This window comes from Colobus angolensis, unplaced genomic scaffold, assembly GCF_000951035.1.
Source record: "Colobus angolensis palliatus isolate OR3802 unplaced genomic scaffold, Cang.pa_1.0 Scaffold244, whole genome shotgun sequence".
Lineage (NCBI taxonomy): Eukaryota > Metazoa > Chordata > Mammalia > Primates > Cercopithecidae > Colobus > Colobus angolensis.
In genome coordinates this window covers 4,321,411-4,329,330 of record NW_012115644.1, presented here as the reverse complement: position 1 = coordinate 4,329,330, position 7,920 = coordinate 4,321,411, and positions in this window count along the sequence as shown.

Genomic DNA, 7,920 nt, shown 5'->3' with positions numbered 1-7,920 from the left:
TCCCCCGCCACACACACTCCTACCTCCACTGAACCTATTCATTTCTTAATAGCACTTCTTTTGTTTTCTCAGTGGTTAGGGTTTCAGAATTTAGGCTGGTGTGGAGTTGCATCAATTGTACACCATGGAAGAGCTTTTGCTGCTTCTCCCTTAGCTATGCACGAGCAGGCAGTTTTAGCCCTTAGTGATTAACCCCTATCACACCTTTCAAGCACTCTTCATTCATTATTCGATAATATGCACAATCCTTTGAACCTAAACTTTCTCATTATCTGTAATTACTCTTTGAAGCATGAGATGTTAACAAGAATAAGTGCAATTATCCAGCTTTGCAATAAGAAGCCATATTTATTGATACTGTGATTAGGAAGTCACTAAATATAGATGTGGTAATCTTAGGCTTAGTTTCAGTGCAACCAAATGATTGAAATGTACCTTTTCCAGATGACTGGGCCAATTGAAATCAGATGATTACATCATGTTTATATGAGTCTTAGTCCAGGGGTATAAGGTAGGATTATTATCAGAGGTGTTATCAAAGGGTTCTGAGACTTGGAGGCACAGGTTCTTGAAGTTCCAATAGCAACAGCTGATAAGGGCAGGCTGAAAGAAGAAGGAAAGTAAAGCAGCAGATCTCTTGTCTCCCTCACCCATTTGCAGCACCAGGGCAATATCTACAGAAGAATCCGGCCCCACTCTCCTCCCCACTCCCCATGCCACTCCATTCCAGCTCACTCAGACCATGGAATCCAGATGACACTGAGAAATAATGAGTATCTTCCTGCTTCCCACGGCTGCTTCACAGTAAACAGACTGGCATCATTTCCCTCCAAATCTGCCTCCCTATCTGTTGGGGCATTTCATAAACCTGGCTCTACCAGTGTCTCCGTGTAATATATACAAACCACATATGCAAGTTTCATCAGAGAAAAACATTTACATACACACAGCAAAGTCCCCCAACTTAAGTGAGGGAAATTGTCTTGCAAAAATGTGCCCTTGACTATAAAAGATGTATTCATCAGGATTTTCAGTTACAGATGACAGCAACTGAACTCAAACTGGCTTAGGCAAAAAGGGGAATGTATGAGTTCACAGCTGGGAAGGTCAGATCAAGACAGCTGGAGCCAGTTGGCAAGTTATGTCAGTAGACATCTTTCTCTCTCTTTTCCTCTCTCTCGCTCCCTCTCTCTCTCTCCCTCTCTCTTTTTGTCTAGCTTTTCATTTCTCTCTGTGGGACTCAGTCTCAGGCAGGCTCTCCCCAGAAGATGCAAAATGGCTCCCAGAGGCACCATCCTGTCTTATCAGCTCAGCAACTGTAGCAGAAAGAACGGGATTTACTTTCCCAATAGTACCAGCAGAAATTTTATCATTGAATAGTAGTATTCTGACTGAGATCAAGTGTCCATTTCTGGACCAATCCGGACCAATCAGTGTGAACAGAGGGATGAGAAATGTGGATTGGCCAGGCTGGGACCAGATGGCCAAGAAATAGGGTCAGCCTCATGCTGAGAATTGGGAAGGGCTGTTGCCCAGTGAAAGAGCCAGTTGCTATCTTAGAAAAAGGGTAGATTATGCCATTCATGCATTGCTATAAAGAAATACCTGAGACTGCTAATTTACAAAGAAAAGAGGTTTAATTGGCTCATAGTTCTGCAGGCTGTACAGGAAGCATAACTGCAGGCATCTGCTTCTGAGGAGGCCTCAGGAAGATTACAATTATGGTGGAATGTGAAGGAGGAGCAGGTGTCTCACATGAAGGGAGGCAGGAGTAAGAGAGAGAAAGCGGGGTGCCACACTTTTAAAAAGTCAGATCTCACAAGAATTCACTCACTATCACAAGGACGGCACCAAGGAGATGGTGCTAAACCATTCATGAGACATCCACCCCCATGATCCAATTACCTTCCACAAGGCCCCACCTCCAATACTAGGGATTACAGTTCAACATGAGATTTGACTGGGGACATAGATCCAAACCACATCAAAGGGAAATTAATGGCAGGTTGACGATAAGATACACCCGTTCCAGAAGGCACAAGTCTTTCTGCTTTCTAAGAGTATTTATTCCCCTGCCTCATTTTTCAGTTGAATGTATTGTGCTGATTGATTACAGTAGCGATAATAATAGTAACCCATCCCTAGGTCATGCCTACTACGTGATGGTCACGTGTTTTTACGCATATACTCCCCACAATTCCATACGAAGTTGGTACTATTATAACTCACAATAGATACGCGAGGAACCTGAACCACAGAAAAGTAAGGTAATTTGCCAAGTTCACATAACTAGTAAGTGGTGGGACCCAGGATCAAATCCAGCAGGCCGACTCCAGTATGTGTACTAATATCCATCTTGCCACTTTGTCTCGGTAATATAGTTTTCTTTTTTCAGTTTTATACAATCAGACTGTTCAAAGCATGGTCTCAAAAGCAGAGGTGAGGCCTGAAATCTTTTTTCTCTCTAGGCTTACCTAGAAACCTAATCTCAGAGCTCAATCACTCTGTAGTGGATGATGGTAATTAAAATTTCTTAAATATTTGTACATGTTGATTTTTTTACTTGATTTTAAAAAGCCATGGAACCAGCCTGGCCAATATAGTGAAACCTTGTCTCTACAAATAATTTAAAATATTAGCCAGACATGGTGCCATGTGTCTGTAGTCCCCAGCTACTCAGGAGGCTGAGGTGGGAGAATCACTAGAGCCCAGGAAGTCAAGGCTGAAGTGAGCTATGATCATGCCACTGCACTCCAGCCTGGGTGACAGAGTGATACCTCATCTCAAAAAACAAAACAGAAAGCCATGAAAATCGAGGAAGTCTGAAAAATTACCTCCTCTGTAAAAGCAGTTCTCAAACTTCACTTATTCATAGACCACTTCAACAAATTTTGCTATATCCGTATACCACCACAACTATTATTTACCTAGTATTTTTATTGAACTTTATCTAAAATTGACTTATTTTCTATTTGGCCCTGCAATTATGGACTTTATGTTCTAATTGTATTTTTCCTAAAAACTATTAGAAATAAAACATCTAGGCCAGGCGCGGTGGCTCACGCCTGTAATCCTAGCACTTTGGGAGGCCGAGGCAGTGGATCACCTGAGGTTAGGAGTTCCAGACCAACCTGACCAATATGGTGAAACCCTGTCTCTACTAAAAATAATAATTAAAAAATATAGCTGGATGTGGTGGCATGCGCCTGTAATCCCAGCAATTTGGGAGACGGAGACAGGAGAACTGCTTGAACCTGGAAGGCAGAGGTTGCAGCGAGCTGAGATCGCACCACTGCACTCCCGCCTGGGTGACAGAGCAGCACTCTGTCTCAAAAAGAAAAAAGAAAACATCAGGGAAATGCAAATTAAGACCATAATGAGATATCACTCACATTGCCAGAATAGATACAAATTTGTAAAAAGATCAACTGCAGGATATCTGAATGTCTCATGCATTATTGGTGGGAATATAAAATAACCACTTTAGAAAAATTCTGTATGTTTCTTATAAAACTAAAAAATACACCTATTGTCTGACCCTATAATTACAGTCCTACCCAGGAGGGATGAAAATACATTGACCCAAAAAGACTTGTGTAAGACTATTCATAGCAGCTTTATTCATAATAGTTAAAAACTAAAAACAAACCAGAGAATGGATAAACAAAATGTGATAGACAATGGAATATTACCCAGAAAAAGGAATGAAAATCAGAGATGAAGAAAGAAATTAGGCTGAGTGGAAGAAAACATACACAAAGGAGTACATAACACATGGTTGACTTTAATTGAAGTTCTAGAATAGGCAAACTTATCTATGGTGAAAAAAAGTCCAAACAGTGGTTCCTGGAGATATGGGTAAGGATAGGGATAAAGGAGGAAGCAAGGGAATGTTCTATATTTTGATAGGGGTTTCAGTTACACAGGTGCATGTATGCATTTTGACAAACTCGGTCAATTTTACCCTGAAAGAAAAATAAACTATAAACAAATATTGAACTCTTATTAATCTGCACACTAAAGTATTTTGAATGAAATGTATTGTTGTCTGCAACTTACAGTAATTAGCATAAAAAATAAGATGGATTGACGGCTGCATCAAGGGATGGATAGAAGGTTAGATATGTGATAAACAAGTAAAGAAAAATGTTATGGAAGAATCTAAGTGGTTTTATGGGTGTTCACTGTAAAATTCTTCCCACTTGGCTATACTTTGAACATTTTCAAAATAAAATGTTTAATAAAAAGTAAACACCTAACCATTAAAATAAAAAAGAAATAGTTCATACAGGTACCACTTACAAACACTTTACCTCCCTGTAGTAATAAATGTTCACAGTCTTCAAACATGGCAGTAGCTGAAACTTGCTTCTCTTGACATCTAGAGTTACAAAAGAACACTATTCCAACTCTGTTTAAGTCTATAAAGCTAAGTGAAAAATTTATGGCTTAGGTTCATATCCATTTCTCTACTTTTCATATCAAAAATTATACATTTATTCAAATTTGTCTCAAACTATTCTGAAACAAAGGAACAACTGACTTAAATTTGTGAATGAGTTCTATTCTCCTTCAGGAAAATCATTCTTTAGGAAAAGAGAGGGATTTGGCTTCTGGAAGTCTTGGTTACTGAAAAAATAGGTCTCTAATTTGAGGGCATAGTGGAAAAAAAATCAAAACTGACAATTATGGGACTTTGTAAGTTTCGTAAGTGCAGCCACTTAAACCACTGCTTCAGATACTATTAAAGTTGAGTAGGAAAGGTTCATTTGTATATACAACTATCAATTATTCAAATATTTGAATCCAATGACAATCCAAATCAATAGTGATTTGGACTGAAATATTTTTTCTGACAAATTAATAATTGCCATTCACAAGATTTAAACAAAAGTCCTTAATCAGAAGAAATTGAGAAATCTAGAATAGCAGAGACAGCAATATAAAATAAATTAGAATAGGAGATTTGGAGTACAGACAAAATAAACAAAATGAAAATAAATTTTTTTAACAGCTGCAGTTACTATCTCAGCCAAGGGTGAAAAATGCACCAAAGACAAATATTCAGCAGTCTAAAAGAGTTTGAATAGCTATTAGCATAGATTAAATCTGTGGAAGAAAAGAAAAATGGCACATGGGCTTTGTACTTGCTATGGTCTCCAAAAACTCAATGCCTATTAAATACAGAAATCATTCTAATTAGGCAAGTATAATTATCCTGTTTATCAGAACGTTATTGAAATGCAAGCTTCCCTTCTACCTACTATAGCGTTAAAGTGAACAATTTTTATCAGAGAAAAACTCACAATGCTGTTTGCTTTGTATCTGTATACATTTGTGTAAGCTAACAGAGAGGAGGAATCAGATTTTTTGTTCTGTTTTGTTTTTCTTATAACATCTACATGAGAGTCATTTTTATTAACAACCTACATGGGATCTACTTTTAGACAGACTAGTAATAAAAGTTTATTTGAAATTTTTCAAAATGACAGTGCTGCAAAAAGAAAAACTATCAAGCAAATATTAAGACTAGATTAGTGTCTATAAGCCCTCAAATCTGCCCCCTAAGGGAAGAGGCCAAACCTTTGTGGCTATACCAAACAAAGATAAATTACAGATATCTATTTTAAAAAAATGTACAAGAGAGGCTCCTGCCAAGAAAACCAGAATGAGGAAATTATGTATTTTGTCTTGATATCTACCATTTGGCAAACATGGAAAATCCTTGTTGAAACAGGTGATGGATAGATGCACCACAAACATGGCGGGATCATGCATAATGCAGCGGAACAGATGCTAACAGGCTCACACAGGGACACTTCCATTTATTTTTCATGGGCTTGGAAAATTGATCTACAAAGTGGTCCCATGTGAGTGTCTCCTTGGCCCAACAAATCTCTAAGAGTACTTTGATTTTCTTTGCATCCAGAATGAATCTATCCATTGTGGCTATGCCTCTTAGTTGACAAAATGAAGAGATGGAAAATAAGCCAAGTTTCTGATTAAATTAATGTGCCAGTTCTCTGAATTATGGAAGACCTTTTCCAAACCCCAAAGGGATCATATGATTTTTCTAAGACTAGTTTTTAGAAAGTGAATGAACAATAGGACAAGTCTGACAATCTAGGACTGAAATGAATTGCTTTAGGATTTCTTCCTAAGCTCCCCAAGCTAGAAGCACTTCTTTGCCTTCCCCAGACTCATACCAGAGAACATTCTCATTATCCTGCTGCATTCATCCCTGTCATCCCCTCCTCACTGCACACTCCTCCAAGTGCTTCAGTCCTTAGAAACTGCCTATATACCTGAAACTAAAACACACCGGAATGGGAAGGGGGAAGCGCTATAGAATCATCACCATGGAGTAAGCATCTAGATCAGGGAGTAAAAGCAAGTGCTGCCACCATTCCTCCTGTCATAGTGTACTAGGGAAGTCAGCATCTGGTATGTGCGTGGATCGGCGGGGTGTAAAGTGGAAGTTTCAGTTCTGAACTCCTGTAGATGTCATTCCCACAGGTTGGATCTCACACAGACAGACCCCTGGAAGGGCCATACTGACCCACCTGGAAAAGCTATTGAAAAGGGACATTTAACCATTATAATTGTGAGTTTCACATAAGTGATGGCTGGTTTGCACTGAGTTCAGGGCCCAGTACAAGGATTTTTAAAAATACAATGTAAAGTGATGCTTCTTTAAGATGTCTGACTAAGAGCAAGTCTTTCCTTTCTTCCAAAATCTCACTGAAATGACAGAAGAATAGCATCTAAAATATGAGAAGATATAAAAGGATGATTCATATGGTTTTTTCTTTTCAGGAATATATGAATTTCATAGGCCTGAGCCTCACACAAGCATCAGAAACAAGATATATTAACTGTGTGAACAGGATTCAAAGGAAATCAGAACCGTGTCAATTATGTTAGAAAATGACAGTCTTACATAGCCCAATGGAACACAATAGGTCAGAAATAAGACCACACATCTGTAATCATAGGATCTTCAACAAACCTGACAAAAACAAGCAGTGAGGAAAGGATTCCCTCTTTAATAAATGGTACTGGGAGAATTGGCTAACTATATGCTGGAAATGGAAAGTTGACCCCTTCCTAGCACCTTATACAAAAATTAACTCAAAATGGATTAAAAACTTAAATGTAAAATCAAAAACTATAAAAACCATGGAAGAAAATCTAGGCAATACCATTCAGGACACAGTCATGGGCAAAGTTTTCATGACAAAAACATCAAAAGCAATTGCGACAAAAGCAAAAATTGACAAATGGGATCTAATTAAAGAGCTTCTGCACAGCAAAAGAAACTATCATCACAGTGAACAGATAACTGATAGCATGGGAGAAAATTTTTGCAATCAATCCATCTGGCAAAGGCCTAATAACCAGAATCTACAAGGAAGTTAAATTTGGAAGAAAAAACAACCCTATTAAAAAGTGGGCAAAGGACATAAATAAACACTTCTCAAAACAAGACATTTATGTGACCAACAAACATATGAAAAAAAACTTAACATCACTGATCATTAGAGAAATACAAATCAAAACTTCATTGAGATACCACTTCACACCAGTCAGAATGGTGATTATTAAAAAGTCGAGAAACAACAGATGCTGGTGAGGTTGTGGAGAAATAGGAATGCTTTTACACTGTTGCTGGGCATGCAAAATTAGTTCAACCATTGTAGAAGACAATATTGCAATTCCTCAAAGACCTAGAACCAGAAATACCATTTGACCCAGCAATCCCATTACTAGGTATATACCCAAAAGGAATATAAATCATTCTATTATGAAGATACGTGCACACGTATGTTCATTACAGCACTATTCACAATAGCAAAGATATGGAATCAACCCAAATGCCCATCAATGATAGACTGAATAAAGAAAATGTGGTACATACAT